We start from the raw sequence: 22,959 nt of genomic DNA, 5'->3' as shown, positions 1-22,959 counted from the left end.
AATATAAGTAAAATGTTTATAATAAATGATTTTTTCTCATAAAATGATTTCATTATTGTTTACGTGTAAAGATATAGACTAATTTTGCGACCCCCTTTCATTTGACCACGACCCCCAGGTTAAGAAAGAAAGAAAGAAAGAAAGTTGTTGTAGAAGAAAGAAAGTTGGTAGTTACTTTTATACGGATTTGAATACTAGATCGTGGATGCTGGTGTTCTGTGGTGGTTGGGTTTCAATTAACCACACATCTCAGGAAAGGTCGAACTGAGACTGTACAAGACTATACTTCATTTACACTCATACATATCATCCTCATTCATCCTCTGAAGTAATACCTGAATGGTAATTTCCGGAGGCTAAACAGGAAACAGAAAAAGAAAAGAAAGTGTTTTGAAAAATAAAGAATATAGTAATGAAGTTGATGATAAATGATAATAAAAAAGTAAGGAAATTATTTTACCAAAGAACAAAAGAAATTAAAAAGGGATTCCAGCTGAAGACAGCATTTTGTAATGCTAGAGATGGGAACTTAATTGAAGGGAAAGGAGTATATGAAAATAAAATCTTCTAAATCAAGAAAATTAAAATATATAAAACTGTTGAGAACCATAGCACATTAAAGTCCATCAGATATATGGACATTATAGTGACCAATGAGCATTACTTGTGTTAAAAGAAAAGGTTTAATGAGACTACACAGGCCAGTAAAAGAAAGAAATGAATAGATGAAAACTAATGTACAGTTGGAGCAGTTGCTTGAAGAACCTTGATATTGCCACAAGAACAAAGTAAGGGTGAATTAAATGGATTAAACATGTCCAAATTATGTCAGAAGATACAGTTAAATAAGTATTTGCTGGAAAACCAGATTGTAGAAGAAGAAGAAGACCAGGAAGGAGGTAGGTAGTTGGATGATGTGAAGGATGGGCGTGAGAAGATGGAGGAGGGATGTTTGTGAGTCATGATGTTTGTTGGAATTTAGCACAAGAGACCAGGGTCCTCTGTAAACTAACATCTACCAATAAGTAAGAATATAACTAAAAAAAAAAAAAAAACAAATACATATGATTAATACATCATGGTTCTGATGAAAATTGAAGATTAATGTAACTTTGATGACACATTTGACTTATTTTTTAAAAAATAATGAAAGTATCTTTTTGTCTTTACTATCAAATTCATTATTCTGTAAATATGTGTTAAAATGTACATTTTAAAATTATATTCAATTTGACTATTTATGCTATTTTCATGCATACCAATAAAATTATTCTTAAAATTGAAAAACTAATTCTCTTGTAATCACTGATTTTTTCATATTAGTTACTAAGTCAAACCCTGTTTATCTTCTAAAATGCTTAGACTTTTTTCAGAATTTTCAATAAGATGTTAATTAATATACTGATGTAATTTCTCTTAAAATTCTTTGTTTTATTTTTGACAGTTTCTTTTTTTATTCTGATAATTGTGATGTAAATTTTATAATATCATCCTGTTATGCATCTCTGCGGAGTTAGTAGTGATAGTGGTAGTATCTCAGTCTTTCATCTGGGTTTAAATCCTGTTAAGGCATGGAATGCCTTATGTTTAGCATTTTTCATGTGCTACAAAATTTTTTTTTCATATTCCCACACACAAGCATCTGTATAAGTTCTGTAATGAATTAATTCATCAAGCAAAAAAAAAGAATGCTCAAATTAAGTCTACTTTCAGGCTAAAATTTTTGTCAGTTTAAATTTGTGTACATTGTTCTGCTGTTCAGAATTGTAAATGATTAAGAATCTGCAAATGAACTTAAGTATCTGTAAATATTTCTTTCTACATTACTTTTACATTGTGTAGGTAAGGTAAATTTCAAGTTTTGTTTTTTTTTTTTTAATTCAGTTAATTAAAATTTTACTTTACAATGTAAAACAAGACTGGATTAAAAAAAAATAAAGAATCTGGAAAACTGTTTGATTTATGCTGGAACTTAGAATTCATTGTTCTGAACTGCTGGTCTACATTTAGCTTGATGGTAGCCACGTTCAGTTTCTAGTTGAATTAAATTCCAGTCTTAACATTTCTATTAAATGATCACAAGAACATCTTAACATTTCTAATGAATAATCACAAGAACAACTGCAATGGTAACTTTAACATTATTAAGCAATTTACAAATAAATAGTTTTTTAACTTTAAATATATCTTCTCAACATTCACTACAAATACCATACAAAAATTATGAAAATTTAGCCATACAATTACTTAATAATTATGGCATATCTTTATAATATTTTGAGTTAGTTCTCATATTCTAATTTCAAAATTCTACTCGTCTATTCCTACTCCCTCCATAACACAGATACTCTATCTTACACAAGCACAGACAGACAGACACGATGATTTCTCAATCTTCTTTCTAGAGGTTTCCAATCAAAAAACTTCTTGAGAAAACTTTCCTCACTCACGTTTGAGAAAACTTTCCTCACTCGCGTTCATTAAGTGTCTATACCAAATCAGCTGCTTCTCCTCAATCTTTTCTACAATGGTACTTTCTATCTCATTCTTTTCTCAAGTTAATCATAATCCAGAATTTCTCTTTCAGTCCAATTATAGCGTCTTACAACAGCTTTACCAATAATTCATCCTTCATTTCACACCACCCATTGCTCACACTTCTTTACCTCTTATCTCACAACTTGCCAGAAAAACTTTTATATCATCCTACTCTTAAGCATAATTCTGCAATAAATGATGTAATCTTATTGTAAGTGTCTGGCTTTGACTCTGTTCAAACTTCACAATCAACATGGATAATCAAACATTTAAAAAAATGTAGCAACAGTTTTATCAAGAATAATTTAAAATAAAAAGTTGTTGGAAGTAATTAAAAAACAGTACCCTATTAGACTGAAATTATTGCCCAATTATGGTCCCAAATGATTATTGAAAAGGTTTTAAAATATGTTTATCAGGAGATCCGTATGGGCTAAATGACATACGGATCTCGGATAATAAATAAATATAGTCAAATTGCACTTACAGCTTTTCACTGGGTTTGTATTTATTACAAGAAATAAGCATCCATTATTTTATAAATTGCATATTTTGTTTATTTTTAAGGCAATAAATTAATGTACGTTTGTTTTTTTTAATTTACATTGTATGACCATTATATTTAGGTACCATTGTACATTTAGATACCATTTGAGTACTGAGTATAATTAATTAGTTATTTCTGGGAATTGCATTGATATTGCTGTCTGATGACAAAGACGTTAAAATACTGTTAATTTGATTGGTAAATAAAATAAATATTGGTGGCAATCCGTTCTAATATTATTGTAATTATACTTTTTATAACTGTTTTGTTTTTTAATGTTACAATCAGTATTACATTAATATTTTAAAAGTTTAAGCTTAGTGATTTTTAAACTTTTTTAGCAATTTTTGTTGAAAGTAATTTTGTGCAATTATAGAAGGCATTGATTTCCGTGACTTCCTGTCATTGTCCTAATCTGAGTTTTAGTTGGACATCTTGGTTTTTATGGACGCTTGGTATTCGTGAAACAGTGTATTCGTTCTGTGTTTCTTATTTGATCTTCCTGATATTCTACAACACTTTCAGACTATGTTGTTCATTGCTTATTCTGTAATAATGGAAGTGGCTTTTACTTAGCATAATTATGTTTTGAAAATCGTTTGCAAGGACAAACTTGTTGGTAGGTAAGCTCTTTTCGATTTATAAGAACGATTACTTTGTAAATCTTTCAGTCTCATTGAAAATTAGGAATTCATCAGATTTCTTGCCAGATATGTGGTATGAATATAAAACTATGATGTAGTTGTGATTAATTCCTGAAGTTTTGACTAATGTAAGTTAACAAGTTGTACTTTTAGAATAAATCTGTCATTTACCGCTTAATTTTGAGACTTGTTAGTTATTGAATTAGGTTTAGATTAACCATTGCTAAGTGAATTTAATTAACGTAAGTACTATCTGAATAATTTAATACATATATAAAATTAAAAAGTAAGTTTTTTAATACAAAAAATTGCTTTCAGTTGGTCAATATTTAATTTACTACTTGTATTAAAATTAATGTAAATAGCTTAATAAAAAAAAAATATAACACCTTAATCTAATAGCCTATACTTATGGTATTTCAAACTATTAATTCCAAAGTTTAAAAAAGTTCATCAGAACAGGAGAGCAAAATTTTTTCAAATGTAATTTGACTATTTTTTACTGATGGAAAAACCTCTGCATATGAACATATTATTCCTTCCTAAAATGTATATCTATATCTATTAACCTAACCTAAGCCTAACTAAACTTTAAATTACACTTAAACTAACTTATTTAAAATTAAGATAAATTTTTCTGCTAATATCATTATTGTTTCTACATTTAGGTATTGCTTTCCTTTTTTAGTAGCTTCATTCTTTTATCTCTTGTTGACGTGTTTTGGAACTCCTCTATTGTCTGGATTGTACTGATACTTTAAATTTCTGTTAATCTTTATATATAATTTAGTCAATACTCCTCCCTATATTTGAAGTCATGCCTTCTTATTTGTTAATAATGGTTATATTTACTTCTAATTTTATTTTTCTATTTTATGCTTTCAATAAATTGAGGTTCTTGAAAAAGTTTGTTTGATTATTGATCTGTTTAATTTAAACATTTCTTGATTAGAAAGTAACAATAAAACTATCATAAATGAACAAATCAATTAAACAGATGTCCTTTTCAAGAACCTCAATTTATTAAAGGCAGGAAATAGATAAATAAAATTAAACAATAAGTATAACCATTAATATCAAATAAACAAGAAGGCCAGATGAGGCATATCAAATATTGGGAGGGGCGCTGACCAAACAATTTATAAAGGTTAACCGAAATTTTAAGTATCAGTACAATAAATTTTGACAATAGTGGTTCCATTTCTTATCAAAGAGATAAAGAATGAAGCTAAGAAAGGTAAGCAGTACTAAACCTAGGAAGTTATTTATACTGTAAATAATGTATATTGCGAATTTGGGAAAACCCACACCTTAAGCTTAGCTACCCACACCTACTTAATTTAGCCTTAAGGAATCTAATATCTTAAGTCAATTTTAACTTAATTTCACTGAAACCGAATTATTTAGGTAGAAAATAAAGTATACATTACTATCACTATTACACTTGTTTTGTGCTGAATGAGAAAATGTTTGTTACTGTGTAATTTGTGGGGGACTGGAAGGTGTTTCTGAAGGATAATATCAATTTTGATAAACAACTTAAGTCCTAAATAAGATATATTCCATATTTCATCATAATCATAGGTGAGTAAATAATTTGATATTGCTTATATGTTTTTTAAATCTTGGAACTAGTAGTTAAAGTATCCTAAGAGGCTGGCTTTAGATTAAGGTGTTAAGATCTTTTTTTTGTTTTTAACTTATCAATGCGTAATATATACCAATTTTATCAGAAAATAATTGATAAATTAACAACAAAAACAAACCCAAATAAAACTTTTCTGAGCCTGCAGACTTGGAGAAAGAATATTAATATTTTTTTTTTAAAATTTCGATATGTATTCATTTTTAAGTGAAAGTTTGGAGATAAATGGTATATCTAAGCTAAATATAAATATGAGATATTTATAAGGGCAGGCGATCAATATATAATAGTCTATTGATGCCCTTTTTGCATAGTGGTAGGAGGAAATTCAATTTAAATTCAACATGGGAACTTCCAGCTTTGTTCCATTTTGAAGTAACTACATTTAAAGATTTTCAGATGGTGTAAGTAACTTATTTGTATGACTACAATCATAGAACTGGTTGTAGCCAAGTGGCAAGCATTCTAATTTCGTTATCAAGAGACTTCCAGAGCGAGTTATCATGTTATTTTTTTTTAACTTATCATTTTTCTTTATATATACAGGAACATGCATGATTATTATTTTTTACAGTATTATTATAATACAGTATTCATAATAATATAAGAATTTGGGGAAAAACTATGAATTTCAAAACTACGTTGATTATTATTTTATTTGAATATAAAAAACTTTATGAAAATGTAGAAATAGGGGTTTATAGGGAATGAAGGATTAACAAATAGTTTTAACATCAAACAGGTTTTTTAAACTTGAAAAAAGGTAGAGTGATAAATTTTTAATTTTCATTATGCCTGTTAATCCATATAAATGAAATGTAAATATATGAATCAACAGGCAGGCTGAAAATTAAAATAAATTTATTAAATTCCCAATCTTTTATAGAACTAAATATGTCAGGTTAATAATTGCTGCAGTTAAATAAAATAATCAGCATACATGAAATTCTGTCCAAAGGTTTTGGAAATTTTTTCTTAAATGGCAGCATTTGTGTTGGAAGTAATGTAAATGCTCCTCTGTACAGGCTGGAATAACATCATATTGCACACTGCAGTGACTGACCTGCTGGCTATGACTCTGTGGCAGATTATTGTCAGAGCAATAACAATCCATTATTTGATTAAAATGTTGTTTTAACTTTTTTAAACTTTTTTTTTTTTTTCAAATGAGTGTTTAACTTCATTAACAATAAACATACAGTATAAAAAATCAAACATGAATAACAACAGTGAATGAAGGATTCATCGTATGAATGATTTCTGAGAATGGAATATTGCAAATAAATAAATTAATTTACAGCAAGGTGGCAGCGGTAAAGACACGTCATGCAGCTACGATTTCTTCCATCCCATACAAGGGCGTGTTTACACCATTCCTAACAAAATGTAAATGTTGTCACTTACTGTCCGTTATAAAATGCAAATGCTGTCACTTAACGGAAAAGATATAATTTTTTCTAAATTCTTATAAAATTATAAATACTGCATAATGAAAACTTGTGTATGTGTGTTAATAATATTATAAATAATAATAAAAACTTGTGTGTGTAATATTAAATTGACAGAAGAAAATGTGTGTCCCTCCAAGAAAGAGAAGGAAATATAGAAAAGAAACAAGAAATGATTTTTGTGTGTTCTCTAGTAGCCTGCTTTGAAATAAAATTAAAAAAAATCTGCATTAGTATATAGGTAAGGAAAAAAATAAAATTAAAAAAATAGCTTCGAAACTAGAATCTTTTAATTATGAGACTGGAATGGCTGCTGTGATGAAAATTATACAAATAACTTGAACTTATAATACCACTACAGTATGATACTTGAACTTATAGAGTTTGCTCCAAAATGGAGCCAAATTGGAAGGTACCATTTAGGACTTGTTGGGACCACTCTGAAAAAGGACATCAATAAACCTACGTTTTAAGCTGGCTGCCCATCCTTATCAGTTTTCTTTTTTTATTGCTAAGTACACGCATTTATTTATTTATAAAATCATAATTACAGGTTAGAAGCTGATCCCACAAGTTCATTTGCCATCATTTTTATTTTCTTTCTTTGATGGAAGGTGAATTGTGTAGCGTATAAAATAGTTTTGTAGCCTGACTGATACTTGAACCTAGAACTTCCCAGATGTCAGCAATACACTTGATCATAAATCATTCAGCATTTTAGGTTAATAAAAAATAAAGCACTGTACTTACATGCATTTTTATTATTGCGTAGGGCATTTCAAACAGTTTTGTTTTTACAACACAACAAATTACAAACAAGTTTCACATGAGCACCTTTTGTGGTGTGTAAAATGTCTAGACAATATTCAGTTTCACGCCACACAGTACCAAGAATATCTGGAATTATTCCATTACACCTTCGATTCTTCTTTTTAGTTATGATTTTGACATTTGTTGCTGCTGCATACACCCGTCTTTGATAAACTCCCTAAAGAAAGAAATCAAGTGGCATAATGTCAGGGGTTCAAGGTAGCCAGGAAATTGTTCTATCACAGCCAATGGAATGTTGAGGAAATTATTCATATATGTAGTCCCTAAACATGTAAACCCCAGTGTGATGGTGCGCCACCTTGGAAATAAGCATTGGGTTGCCAATGTTCAATTTGTGATACTGCATACTTCTGTTACATGTCAATTTGTAACCATTTCATAAGCAGTTGCCAGACGCCGTAAGTTTTTCGAGCTATTATGACTTAATGTAACTAGAAACGTGAAAGGTAACTTTGTCAGAGATTACTATTTTTAAAAATGCATTATCTTCATTCATTTTATCAAGGATGTCAATGGCAAAACTGTAATGAAGTTGTTCATAGTCATTGTCAATTGCATGTACCAATTGAAGTTTTAGGTGCTTGTGTAGAACCTTCAGAATTGTTGATTGCAGTATTTGCTGTTCTAAACTCGCATGTTGAGTCAGTTTACCTGGGTTTCTCTGAAAAATTTCTGTTACTTGATCCACAATTTCCTCAAGATGGGAGGTCTGCTAGCACCTTGTTGTGTATTACACTTCTTGCTTACATAAACATATTGATATCAATGTTTAATGTAGTCTTATTAGTAGGCTCATGGCTGTACTCAAACAAAACTGTTTTCAACAGTAATAACAGATCCGCATTCATGAAACCATAGTACATATAATGCTTTCTTCTGCATGTTAGTCCATTGCTCAGTTGAAGATCCCCCAGTTGTTGCATCATGCCAGCATGTTCATTCAAGGTAACTCAAGTAATTACGCTGTTTGAAAAAAAATTAACAGATGCTACAATTGCTGTGTTCATTTTTTATTAACATGTAAAAATGCGCTGGATACTTTATGTACACCCTATATTATTAAAGGCTATTTAAATATTTTACTAATTGTATACTGTCATATAGAAAAAAAAACACCCAAAATTCACATATTTCATGCAAAAATATGCAGGTTTTTTTTTTGGCGGATGGGACAATATTTCATCGAAATAATTTAAAAAACTCTTAAAAAGAAAAAATTATTCTGTGAATAGAATTCATTTTATTGATTCTTTGTGTTTATTGATGAATTTATTTACTACATTATGTGAACTAAAACATGGTAGGCCATGAAGAGTCTGCTACATTAATGTTCCGAGCATAATTTTGTAATCAAGTAAATATTTTTCAGAAACTAATTTATTGGACTTACTGAGATTTACCTTAAAGGTTAAATAGCCTGGTTTCAAAGTTTAAACTATAATAAGAGAATTATAGCAATATATATAAAACTTTCTGAAAATCCAAATAATTTATCAACATACTGACCACTGTGCCAGTCAAACTCAAAAAAACAACTTTACCACCAAAACAAACAGATCTAAAAGATAAGTTAGAAAAAATCCAAAAAACTACCTATAGTCAACTTTTGCAGGATCCCGCATAATCAGTCTGTACATAATTCTACAGTTACATCATCAAATAAAAATTTAGAAAACATAGTCCCTAACAACCACAAAATTTTTTTTCTTTTTCTCTTTAGCCTTCAGAACCACTGTAAGGTGTTACTTCATTGGATGAATGAATGTAAATGAAGTGTAGTTTACAGTCTCAGGTCTACTATTCCTGAGATGTGTGATTAATTGAAACCCAACCACCAAAGAACACCAGTATCCACGATCTAGTTATCAAATCCGTATTTACTAGAATTTGAACCTTGAACTCTTGACTTCGAAATCAACTGCGATGATGAGTTCACCACCAGACCAACCCAGTGTGTCAGCCACAAAATTTGTAACAACACATCTTCACTGCCATACTGGAATAATGTAAATTTAAAACATCGCACAACTATATTATAAGTGGGTTGTAACTGTTGCCAACTGCTGCAACCCACTGTGACGTTAATTAAAACATCATCTACAAAGACCATCTGTTAGTTAATCATTTCAAACTTTTGTTTAAATTTACAGTTAACAATATTTTTCAATTATATTCATTTTTTTATTGTTACAAATCTCAAGTAGTATTCTTATCAGTAATACTATGCCTACGTTCCTACAAATGGTCGGCCGTATTAGAACTCACCTCTTTCTGTTTCTGTAAGCATTGTAATGTTCCATAAATCTTTTTAAAAGATTGTTAGTTTTTACAAATATAAATATTTTTACATTCAGTACATTAAATTTTATGTATTTCCATTAAATCCTCTTCAGATGTAATAAAACAAATAGCAATATTTTAATGGTTCAGTAGTGAAATTACAGAAAAGGTGTGTAAAAAGCAGGGAACAAACAAGTACTATGATAGTTTTACAAAATTGCAACAAGGTAATAATACAGAGATTAATATTTTTTTCTTAGAATAAAATTATACAAATAAAATATTATTTTTAAAATACAAATATTAAAATAATAGAAAAAATTTATGTTAATGATAAAAATAAATTTAAAAAACTTACAAACCAAATAACCATATTGTAAGATATTAAAGTAATAACAGTGATAAAAATGTCATGAATGTAAATTACATTCATTTTTATATATTGCCCTTAATGGCAAGGCTTTCCATTATTATTAGTCTTACTTAAATATCTTTTAATAAGGTTATTCGGTTTGTAAGCTTTTTTTAGATTTATTTTAATCATAAACGTTAGCCATTTTTTCTATTTATTTGTATAATTTTCTGCAAGAAAAAACTAATAATCTATGTTACTATCTTGTTGCAATTTTGTAAAACTATATCATGTACTTTTATTCTCTACTTTTTACATAATTTTTCTGTAATTTCACCATCGAAACCATTAAATACTGCTATTTGTTTTATTTACATCTGAAGAGGAATTAAGGAGAATTTATAAAATTAAATGTAATAATATTTACATTTGTAAAACTAACAATCTTTAAAAAAGAAGATTTATGGAATATTACCATGCTTAGTGAAACAGAAAGAGAGGTGTGTGTTTAATATGGTGTCAACCATTTGTTGTAGTTTAGGCGTGGTATTACTGATTATAAGAATAATTTAGAAATTTTGGAAATTTATAACAATAAAAAAATGATACTTGAAAAATATTATATTTATGAATTTAAACAAAAGTATGAAATGATTAACCAACAGATCATTTTTGAAGATCTATTTTTATTAAAGACAGTGGGTTTGTAGCAGTTGGCAACAGTGTTTATGAACAGTTATGTGATGTTTTAAATTTTTATTTTTGTTGTTTATTGATGTATTTGTAGAATTATGTACTGACTAATGATGTGGGATCCAGTGAAAGTCTACTGTTTGTATTAGTTCTTTAGGGATTTTCTTACTGAGTTTGTTTGTTAAGTTGGTTTTTATATATATATATATATATGTAGGTAATCTGTAATACAAAAATCCACCCAAGATGCAAAAATTAATTTATTTTCCTGTTCCAAGTATTCCTATTACCTTTACTAAAAGTCAAGAAGGATTGACTAAGGAATTTTATAGATGTTTATACTGATTTATAGGATCTGAAGCCTTTAGTGGCTAAAGAACATTTTGGCTGGGCAAATAAAAAAGTAGGTTTTTTATTTTTAGTAAAACTGTTAAAATAAATTAAATTTACGGATGATGATAACACCGGTACTCTGTTGTGCAATATATTCAGTCCTCTATCTTTATGAAAATTTAGCATGTTTATAGTAAACTGCCAGATTAGCAAACATATTATCCACTAAAACTATATGTATGAACAGTATATATTGAATGTTAAAAAAAGATAAAAATTAACAGGAAAAGGGTGTTTAATAAAAACTGGAAGAAAAAGCATTACAAATACTTTGACTCTCCAGATAAAGCTTGACTTTCCATGATTTGATAAGCATGTCAGTACTAATGTAAACAATATAAAATTTAATTCCACAATTTCAAGAATTAGAAATAAACAGATTCTCATACTTAAATAAGTAATTACCTAAGCTAATTCAGATAATGAAGATTTTACTCTTTTTTTTGACACAAAACAATTTTGTAAAACTGATGAATAAATGAAAAATTATAATTAATAAGATAGCTATGAATTTACATAAACTATATTCTGATTGTGGCTGTTTTTTTTTAACCATAATGTTACTTTTTTTAAATTAAGTTTTTATGCAGGAAAGATTTGGGAGTGATGTGGAGATTCTTTTTCCAATTTGTTTGCAGTTGTAAAGATTTCAGGTTGCTGGTTGCTTTGCCACTCAGAGTGATTAAAAAGATTTTGAAGATCTGCAATGAAAGATTCTAATTATTTGTTAATGATCAGAATTCTTTATTTCAACATAACATAAAAAGTAGATTTTTTTAGTTGTATGTACTGAGTACCAATGTAAATAAAATGCAAGGGAAACAAGTACACAGGGTAAATATGTTACAAATGTTGATGTTCTTAAACGCCTTCCATTGATATCTGAATATAACTATTTATACAAGCTTATAATGACCAAACATCAAATCATTATTACTTTCCTTTAAGCTAATACATTTTCTTAATTTGTTTAATAACAAGACAATCACAATATAACAAACCATTTATATGTTGATTAAAGACTGATATGCAGTTTAAGTTGTATAAAGAACACTAAAATCGATTTTATTAATCATTATACTGAAATACTGAAGTAGGTAACTGTTTGCACTACTTGAAAACTTTATAATTATGAACAAACACAGACATTTGGGTTTTTTAGGATTGTTCATCATTAAGACCCGTTTGACATGGTTTCCATACTTGTATATATGTTGAAAATTAACCAAACCCAAAATAAAGTTCGTTATGGTACTGGTAAAATGATCTACTACAAAAATAAATGAAGTAGCAAATTTTTTTGATTGCGTATATTAAATTTACTCTAAACTGATCAAGACAGTTGTATGCTGTTGATGGAGAATGAATAGGCAGACAAAGGGTTTGTTTGGTGAAACATTGAGTGGGCCATTTTGACTAAAATGAAATTTAATTTAATTTTTTAATTCTTATTTTTATGATTAGTTATCCATGTTATTAAATGAACACAAATTGAATGATTGATATGACTTAATACAAAACAGCTGACTATAATGTATTTCAAGTAATAGCAAAAATTATTGTTCCCAGAAATAAATTTTACGCTAAACAAAAATGACAAAAGGCTTAAAATGTCTGTTCAACTGTCTGTTCAAATGTCTGTTCAATAAATAATTAATTGAAAATAATGTTTAAAATAAAGTTCAGTTAAATTATGCGTTTCTTAATGTAACCCACAATTTATTACTTTATTCTTATTAATTAAAACAATACATATAGATTGTTAAAACTATAAATATTGTTTATAGTGTTTTGTTTTTGAAAATATGTATATTCAAGAAGACAATAATTTCATTTATAAGGCTGCATGGTAAGTTCAGAAATAGTCTGAAGTAGTTATACAACAAAATTTTTATCACTTTCTCACTGGCTTGATTTTCTCATCTCATACAAAATGAAATGTTAAAAGATTTGAGTGCTGACTTAATTGAATATTTTAATATCTACCCTTTCCATAATTTTAAATCATTACTGTCTTGATACATTACTGCTTTAAACCGAATCTTGCTTCACTCTGAAACTTATCTTTTCATACTTAAATCTTAACTGCTGTTATTGTAATAAGCCATGGTATTCACAGGGAAGAATGTGCAGTAATTTTCTTTGAATATTAAAACTATAATGATACAGAAAAATAAATATATCATTCCTTAATTGTCAGAGCTTGTTTGCAGTGCCATTCAAAGTCAGCCAGTCTGACATGTGAATTTTTCCATTGGGGCTTTATAAAGGATCGTCTATGTGATTGCTACCTACTGATGTACCCGATTTGAGTTACAGAATCTAACCAGCTGTTGCTCACATTATTCCCAATATTCCAGTTAAAGTATGAGATGAACTCTACTATCGATTGGTTGTGTGATAAAAGGTGCTTACATGAACACTTGTAGTGAGAGTTGCTCTTCATTTTATTTTACAAGTTCAACATGTTTAAAAGCTCCAATATTGTTTTTTTGTATTTCCAATATAATATAATCTAAAATTCATATTTATAATTTGTTGAATTTAAAATTTTTGTTTGTAAATTTATAGTTTAGTTTTGTTGTATTCTGAAAGTTTGAATCATTAAAATCATTTGAAAGTTGGTATCATTAATAGAATTAGTCAAGCACTAAATCATACATAAAATCACGGGATTGCAGGGCTAAACTTAGAATGACAATGCTTTTTTATAACTGATGTAGAGGGAAAATTACTTGATTCAGAGCAGCCATTATAAGTAATTAAACACATAATGTAACCTATGTATTTGTTCATCAGTTCACTATCAATTTTAAATATTTATATTTTTTTTGGACCTCCTGGAAATTTGCGTTATGTGAGGTAGCTTATTAGTGTAGTTGGACACTGTAAAAAACCCAGAATTCTGTTTTTTTAAATTTATTCTAATAGGATTAGATGCAGCATCAGCATTCCCTGCATGCTGCTGTTTTATGAATAATCAATAGAGGTGTATATTAAGGTAATGTAACCTATCTATTTACTTAGTCTACACTATTATCTATATCTACTTACTCTACATTGTAAAAAAAAAAGAAATTGTAAAGGAATATTTTATAATATCGTTGTGCCCACTCTATATAGAGTTGTTAATAATAAACTTTTCTGAGGTGATGTTCATGATATTTTTCTAATGATGTTCCTAATCAATTTGTAATTTTTTTTTCTCAGAAATGCAGAAAAAAGCAGCAAATTGTTGTTGCCATGTTATTTCATTAAAATATCGTAACAAATTTTTTTCTGTGCCCTTATTCATGTTTCTTAATGCGTACAGTTTTGGTTTCATCATGTGACTGCAATGTGAAATTGTTTTTCTAGTAGTCATTTGTCATTTTATTCCTTTCTAGAATTTTAATCCAGGTCTTTTTTATGCTCTAAAACATTGTGGTGTGAGGAATTAACAGCTACAATGGAGTTACTCAGTAAATCTGTTATTAACTGAGTTTTGACCAGATACATAAAATTTTATTGTTAAAGCTTTTTCTGAAACTCTTCAGACCTACATTTATTGAATAAATGTATTTAAATTTGCTAAGTTGTTTCTTTTCCTTATACTGTTTAATTGCACTCTTTTTCTTTTAATTGTTTATCATTTGTTTCAATAAGTAATTTATTATTTTCTTCCATGAAAATCGTAATAATTCTAATATTTTTTCTTAAATTTTACATATTTCCTGTGTAGTTTACACTTTTCGTTAATCTTTTCACTGGTTGATTTTAAGGTTGGCAGACATTTTGATGAAAGATTTCTACCAGACTTGACGACTATTCTTCTTGATATAAATTCACTTGCATGCCGTTTTATTTCATGAGGTTGACTTTGCAATTTTATCCCTCAAGTTAATATATAATGGAATTCTGAAGCTTTTTATTTGTGTACCCTCAAGTTAGAATTAAAATATTTATAAATAGGCTATTTATTAAATTACACATGATGGTAGTAAGAAATAAAACTATTTAAAAATTAGATTTAGATGAATTTAACACTAAGTTTATAAATTGCAGACAGATTCAGCTTTGTTTTGCAACCAATAGGACATCCTAATGACTTGCTCAATTAGGTTATACCAGATAAAAAATGAGTAACAGTTATATGCAGCCTAACCATAATCATTATGTTTACAAATACCATGTATATACAATGATTATGCAATGATGGTTCATGTTGCTGTAAGATATTTAAGCCTGTTCTTACTCCACAACTCAATTTTTCCATCGACTATCCATCATTAAAACAATTCTACTCTGAACTTTGTTGAAACATAACAGACCCGGTAGGAAAATTATAACTTTGCTTAGCTTTTAGTATGAACCAGCATTCATTTTGTAATCTCATGTTCCATAATTTAATTTTTTTATTACTTGAAATAACCACAAATTGTTAAGTTTTTTGTTAAGCAGTCAACAGTTCCAGCTAGTAAGGTAATTTTCTTACATCTTTATCCTTTCCAGGATAAAATTAAAAATATGTATGTTTTACTGGTTATGGGCCCTCATACAGTTACACATTTGAATTTGATGCCAGGCAAAAAATCAACTTGTTTCATTTTCAGAGAAGTTTACTGTAAAATTATGCAATACAAAGCAGCATAAATGCAAACTAATTTTAATCAAATTTAGTTTGGTCAAAAATCATACTATATTTAAGATAAATTAGTTTTCTATATGTCTGTATCCTTTTTTTCTATTTCTAAAAAATAATTTATATTAATCTAAATTTAGCATATATGTTTGTATATGATTAAATAGGGTAAAAAAAAAAACTCAAAAATAGTCATTTAATAGATAAAATAATAATGGAGATTGTATTTTTTAAATTTCTTTAAAATATAACTATTCCAATGCTTTTCATTTATAACAAGAGTTATAAAGGTTAATATTTCTGTTATTTAACATGTCATATATGAGGATCTAATTTTTGTAAATGTAAAAATTCAGTTGTCTCTTTAAGTTATTCAGTTAAATATAACTAGTTTAACTGACATTCAAATTTTAAATGATTATTTTGAAAAAGAAATTGGTAATATATAAATTTGCCTCAAATGATCAGTTGTACTTGTATTTGTACTTTGTACTGTCAGCTGTGTATTATCTTGACATTTATGAATCAAATCAAAAGTAATAGCTGCATTTATAATTGAGAAATCTCCTATTTCAGTTAGAAAGAAGTACATGTGTATGGGTTTTTCGCCCAGAAAAAAAGGCAAATACAAAAAAAAAAAAATAATATTGATACACTTAATACCTGCATAGTGAAGAGGTATCCTACATGGGAAATGTCGCACTGAACTGGTGCTGTCGTCGATCTATAGTCTAAAGTTGGTAGAGTTAATTATTGGATCTGAAAACCATTGGAGATGCAGGGATAAAACTTTGAGATTTACTTATAAAAAGGGATAATTTTAAAGTGTACTACTTAATGAATATTAGGCAATTATAGAAGCTGTCCAGCCTTTTAAACAGCTTATAGTAGTGTACAGTGTGGGGTTGAAGGTTTTTCTATTTTTTTTTCCAGGTTGTTACAACGTTCAGCGTTTGAAGAATTACTACATTAGTGAATGTTTATATCACCACAGAAGCATTTTTTTTTTAGGCTGAGATTTACTGCCTTACAAGTACTTATTTTAAAGGGAGAAAAAGAAAAGGGACATTTCAATGAACTGAAGGGGGAGAGTTTCGTTGTGCAAGATTTTTAGGATTTGTTCATTTTCTATAAGGTAAATTGTTACTAAAAGATTTCTTCATAAGTAATGTTTTCTGTTAGTTCCTTCTTAACACTTTATAAATAGGTTTAGTTTATGACTTTTAAGTTACCTGTGTTCAACAAATTCATATGTAAAATTGTAAACGTTCTGTAAATTTAAGAAAATAAATATTTTCTGATAGTATTTATTTAGTGAAGTCCATGACGTATGCTTGCATATTTCAGTGATGAGATGTATGAAAGATTTATTTTGGATTTAAAACTTCAAAATCATTACAAAAATTCTTCAGCTCCCAGTTCTAACAAAAGTAATATTAGTTTTTATGAAATCACTTGTTAACACCAAACTAAGGAAACAATTTTAACCATTTAGTAACTTATTGCTAATATTTACACACAGAATAACTTTAATGTTTCAACTACGTAAAAGCTAGCTAGTGCTTGTATTTGTTAACATATTCATATTGCAACTATTTTTCCAAGTCATGTGAGACATGAATCTTGAATTCGCAACATTGTCATCATCAGTTAAAAATTGTATTTGACCAATTTCCTGGTCCCAAAAATATAAAATGTGTTAGCTTATAAGTAGTGTTTTGTAATAAATATCATAATAGCAATTAAAAAATAAAAGTATCATCTGATGCAATTTACATAAAAATTTTGATCTGTGTTGCCACTATCAATGCGTGTATTTAGTACTGGGTTTTTATTTATAAAATTTTAATTGAAAACTTAAAAAAATAATTTATGCTAGTTCAATGTATTTAAAATTACTACTAAAAAGATTCTCTTGTGTGTGTGTGTGTGTGTCTGTCTGTCTGTTCTATTCAAAAGATAATTCATTTTTTATCAATGAACATTCATCAAAGAGTAATAAATAACAATTTAGTTCACTGATAACAGAGTCGAGTAGAAACTTTTCTCTGAATTATTGTATCGTTCTAATTGCCTTGTAAAGTTATTGAAAAATGAAATTTGTTGAGTGTGATAAGAATCTCTCCCTTAGTTTTGCATACCAGGGATTGTGAAAATTCAGTATTATTAGACTGAATTCCGAGGGATTACTGTTAATGCTATTATAAATTCTATTTAAACTTAAAGTTCAAAGACCTTGTTCTTTTTACAAACTTAATGAATGTTATTAACTGTATTTATATTATTTAATATGTAAAAGTTAAATTTAAAGGAATTTTATTCTCCATAAAAGAAGTTGAACTATACAATTTAGATTTTATATTCCCATTCACAAGCTTCTGTGGTGAATTAATCATAAAAAGAGCCCGGTACTGAAGGAATCACATGATCACTACTGTCTGTTTACAACACTTCCTTCCCATGTAAAATGCATTGCATCACAACTGTGTTATTTTAAACAAGAGTATTGTATATTGTTTCTCCTAGAAAAATTTAACCACCGTTGAGTAAAGAAATAGTCAAATCTTATAATTTGTAAAACATTTTTATATTATTTGTACTTTAAAATCATGCTTCAATATTACACATTTGTAAATTTTATGATTGTAAAAAGCCCCATTCACTTGCTGCTGATCAAGCCTGGGAACGTTAAATGAGAAAACCCTGCTCTGCCGAGTACTCTACAGGGAGTACCTTTTTAAGATGTTATCTTATCATAGTTCTTCCAAAATCTTGCGTATATACTGGAAACCTCTTGATTTCTTTGGCCATTTAATAGTAAGATGGTTATTTTTAAGCCACTAAATCACTAAGTAAACTTAGTTCAAACAGCACTTTCAGGAAGCCTGTATACAACATTAAGGAATTAAGGTATCGTGAAGACTTGCTTACTTTCCTTTTTTTTTTACATATTATTCATGTAGTAAAGAAGTTTAAAGATTAATTTTGTATACAACCATCTAAAAAAATCACTTATACTGCATTTATGAAATTGATGCTGATGCTGTTTTTTTTTTATTTATTAAGCACTGAAGTGAACTTCAGAGACACTTTAGGGATTGTTTCATAAGAAATCATGAAGTTGATGTGTCCAGTTTTCAGAAATTATTCTGGCTCTTCATTACATCGCTATCTGAAGGACAGCATTATGAATAGTTAATTGCAACTGTGATAATTACAACAAAAGAAGTTAAAATATTATTTTTATTGCTGTTGAAAAATGATTAGCCCCAATATTTAAAACGCAATCTGGATTTAAATTATCCATGCACACTAATAAATAATTTATGTACAAGCTCATTTGCAAGTTGAAAAAAAATTAGTTAACTCAGGGTTTCTTCTTAAGGCCATGGAAGTAATGAAATTTGAACAATATTCCCTAAAGTTAGATCATTGGTCTTGAGAGTTAGATTCTATAGAGTATCAGAAAAAAGACCGGCAGGTTCATAAACTTTTGTCAGATGCTTTTATTACTTATTCATGGCACAAGTTTTAAACTTAGGTAGTAATCAATCATATGTGTGAATAAAATATCCCTTCTTGTACAACCACTTTTTAAATGTGCTAGTTAGAGAATTTAAGGAGTTTTTAAAAGAATAATAAATATATTATTCAAGGTATGTGATTGAACTGGAAAAGCCCATCTAGTTTTCATTACTTCTTAAAAACCCAAAAATCTATTTTTACTATCAGCTAGATTAGAGACTTATTATCACAACTTGAACCACCTTATTCTTATTTTAATCAAATGACTGAGTGACTGCAAAAGAAATGACAAGTATTGTGTAGATTCTATTGTATATAGTTTTAATGATACATTTCTGCATATTATGTAATTCCTATTCTACATAAATTTTATTGCTTATTGAAGCAAATCAAACTTAATTGATTTCAGAAATTTTTTTGTCCATGTATGTAATTTATACAAAATTATTAATTTTTTGTTGACAGACTTTAATGTGGAGTAATTTTACAATTTGCAGTTATTATTACAATTATTTTTTTACACATATTTTGCAGCATATAAGGCTATAGCCTTTTGCACTGGAATAATTTCATCTGTTTTTATTGGGCTTTGAAATGCATGTGAAATTATCACTATTATATTACTTATATGAACACCCACCCTATAATGAGAGCCAACACAATCAATTACATCAATTTTAAGGTCTGAAACCAGCAGTCAAATACCCAAGTTTTATTTCATAAGTTTGTGAACTGATTATCATTAGTTAACCATTTTGTTTGTATGTCTAATTTTATTTTTTCGTGACATATACATTGCTTGTGAATATTTTTTATCCTTTATTGTTTGAGTATAATTAAATATCTGTTATGTAAACTTATTATAATTATTTAAACAATTTTGGGGGAAGGGGTTGTGGCAAAATAACATTCAAAAAGAAAAAGTGTTAACAGTTAATTATGTACAGCTTAATTTTATTATTACTTTTTACTTGTTGGATTGATAAAAGTTTTATATCAAACCAGTAAGTAATCCTACATTAATTAATGGGTTATTGAATTGTCCGCTAAAATTAACTTTGTACATCTTGTTTGATTCTTCACCAGTTTATTCTTGCTCTTTAGTAAAGATTTTGTCAAATTTAAAAAAAAAGTTCACAACCAATTAGCATTTGAGATATCCACTTTAAATAACACTAGCTTGAAAGTTGCCAAATAGTAAATAAAAAACCCTACCTATTGTGTAGCTTAGCCACACAAACAAAAAAAATATTTTTTCCTTTTAATGTTATAAACAAAATCTGGTTCATTAAACCCAATGCATGTTGAGTCATTTAACTCTTAATCTTTGAGATTATCATTTTATTATAATTTGCATGATAAAATACTATCATTCAAGATTTAAAGTTGCGAATCTTAGCTTCTGCTTTATTACAGTTTGTTACCTCCTCAGTGATAGGAAACCAAGCATTGTGGACTACATATATATATATATATATATATATATATATATATATATATATATATATATATATATGTATGTATGTGTGTGTTTGCATATATAGTAGTAGTAGTAGTATTTGGGTAATAATGTAGTTCCCTGAACTTTTCTCTCCTTTCCACGATAGGGATATATTGTGGAGAAAAGACCTTATCATTCTCATTTTTTGCATGTGACAATGTGAATGTCTTATTGTTTTTAGATAGTTCACAAGTCATGTTTCCCTATCGGTTGTGAATCAGTCTTGTAGTCTCCAGTTAATTTTACCTGCTGTGCTTCTGTTAATGTACTTAATGTACTGCTGCATGGTGCTCTGTATCTTACATGTTTTTCATAGAGACTAAATTCATCTTATTTGTTTGTAGTATTATAAGAAATTTGTCATTTTAAGAAATTAAAATGACTTCCTAAGTGCATGTAATTATTAAATTATGCTTCCAGTAGATTTTTTTGGAGTTACTCTTCAGTGTTGTTGCCAATAGCATTTTCATTAAGATTCCTGCTTTGAAGAGGTTTAAAACCTTTAATATTTGAATTAAATTCAGAAAGGTTGATAATTATACGTCTAGTTTTCTTTGTTACCCATGTTGAATGACCATTTATTGTTTTTAAGACTGGCAGCATTAACTGTACAGCCTGTCTGCAACAGCATTTAAGTAGAAGCAGAATAGTACCTCCAAAACATGCTAAATTCATTGTTCATGTTATTAGAAAGCCATTTAAAATTTTTCTTAAAAAGGGAGGGAATCAATCATGCTGATGAAGACATATCTTTTTTATTTGTTCTTACAAAACTATAACTAAGCATACAATTTTAGATTATTTTTCTTTTTTATAATGTTTAAAGTCGTGCGATACTAAAGAAGCTCTTTTGTAAATAAGTAAAAAAAAATTATAATGAAAGATTAAAATGTGTGTGTGTGTCTTGTTTTTACTACAATTTTTTTATTGCTATTTAAAAATTAGCTTGACATCTTAACAAATTCAAACATTATAAAAGAGAAAATATCTTAATCAGCATGATGAAACTTGTCACGTGTAATTTTTTTTTTTATTGCAGTATCATAGTATAATTTATTGTTATTGCTCTAAATATTTTTTAATATTTATAAATAAAAATGAACATTTAAATTACTAAAATCCTCCAAAAAAATTGAATATTACAAATTTTAATTATATTTAAGTAAATAATTCTTCTGTTTATTACTTATTTTTGTTAGTTAAAACAGAAAATTATTATCTTAAAAGTAATTTTTGTATAGAAAGAATCTGGGAATATTTTAAAGTTGAAAAAGTAATATAATGGTAGAAGAATGTTTGACAACTGTAATTTAATTTAATACCATGTTGATCCAGTTAGAGAACACAGTGACAAGGATGACAAATTTGTTTACAGTGTATCCATTGAATCAGATTGGGAATTTGGAAATTTTTAATCTAATTGGAGGGATAATGTCCTTTATTACCTTAATCAATAAAATTTTAATTGTAAAAGCCCCATTGAAGTCCAGTAGTAAATTAAATCAAACATTTACATATCAGTTAAGATATAGAAACATACAAGTTCTTGGCCGATTTAAGATTCATTTTATTTGGCGTGGCTCAAATTTTATATGAAGTTTTAACACATTTTCTTTATGTTCATTATCATAAAAAATATTCCAGAAGAGATACTCCATATTCACTGTTGGTAACAAACTTTCCTTAAATTATGATGTGTGTTACTAAAGTTAATGTTTATATGTGCTTTGGTTCTTTTTTCTTCCAAAAATACTATGAAACTAAACATTATAAGTTGAATGTAAATTAAAATTGAATGATAGCAATTATAATGCTAGATTGAAAAAACTATTTCTTCCTCGATATTTTCTAATTATGGATAATTTTTATAACTGACTTAACTGTACCTAAGGATACATTCTGAGAGTAATAACCATGAATGCTTTTATGTAGCTTACCTCT

At 28.0% G+C, this 22,959-nt stretch overlaps 1 protein-coding gene across 7 annotated transcripts in view; it reads left to right on the top strand.

Moving 5' to 3' along the window:
- Positions 1-3,475: 3,475 nt before the first annotated feature.
- LOC142329425 (uncharacterized) overlaps positions 3,476-22,959 on the top strand; it is a 73,808-nt gene continuing 54,324 nt past the window's right edge. For 2 of the 7 annotated variants that reach the window (XR_012757498.1, XR_012757497.1), the window contains exons 1-2: positions 3,479-3,704; positions 16,926-17,127. The gene's annotated coding sequence lies outside the window, so the exon portion shown is untranslated. The other 5 variants (XM_075374039.1, XM_075374040.1, XM_075374043.1 and 2 more) reach the window with 5 other exon arrangements.

This window comes from Lycorma delicatula, chromosome 8, assembly GCF_047948215.1.
Source record: "Lycorma delicatula isolate Av1 chromosome 8, ASM4794821v1, whole genome shotgun sequence".
In the NCBI taxonomy this organism is placed as follows: Eukaryota; Metazoa; Arthropoda; class Insecta; order Hemiptera; family Fulgoridae; genus Lycorma; species Lycorma delicatula.
This window is presented reverse-complemented; position numbering and strand designations above follow the sequence as displayed.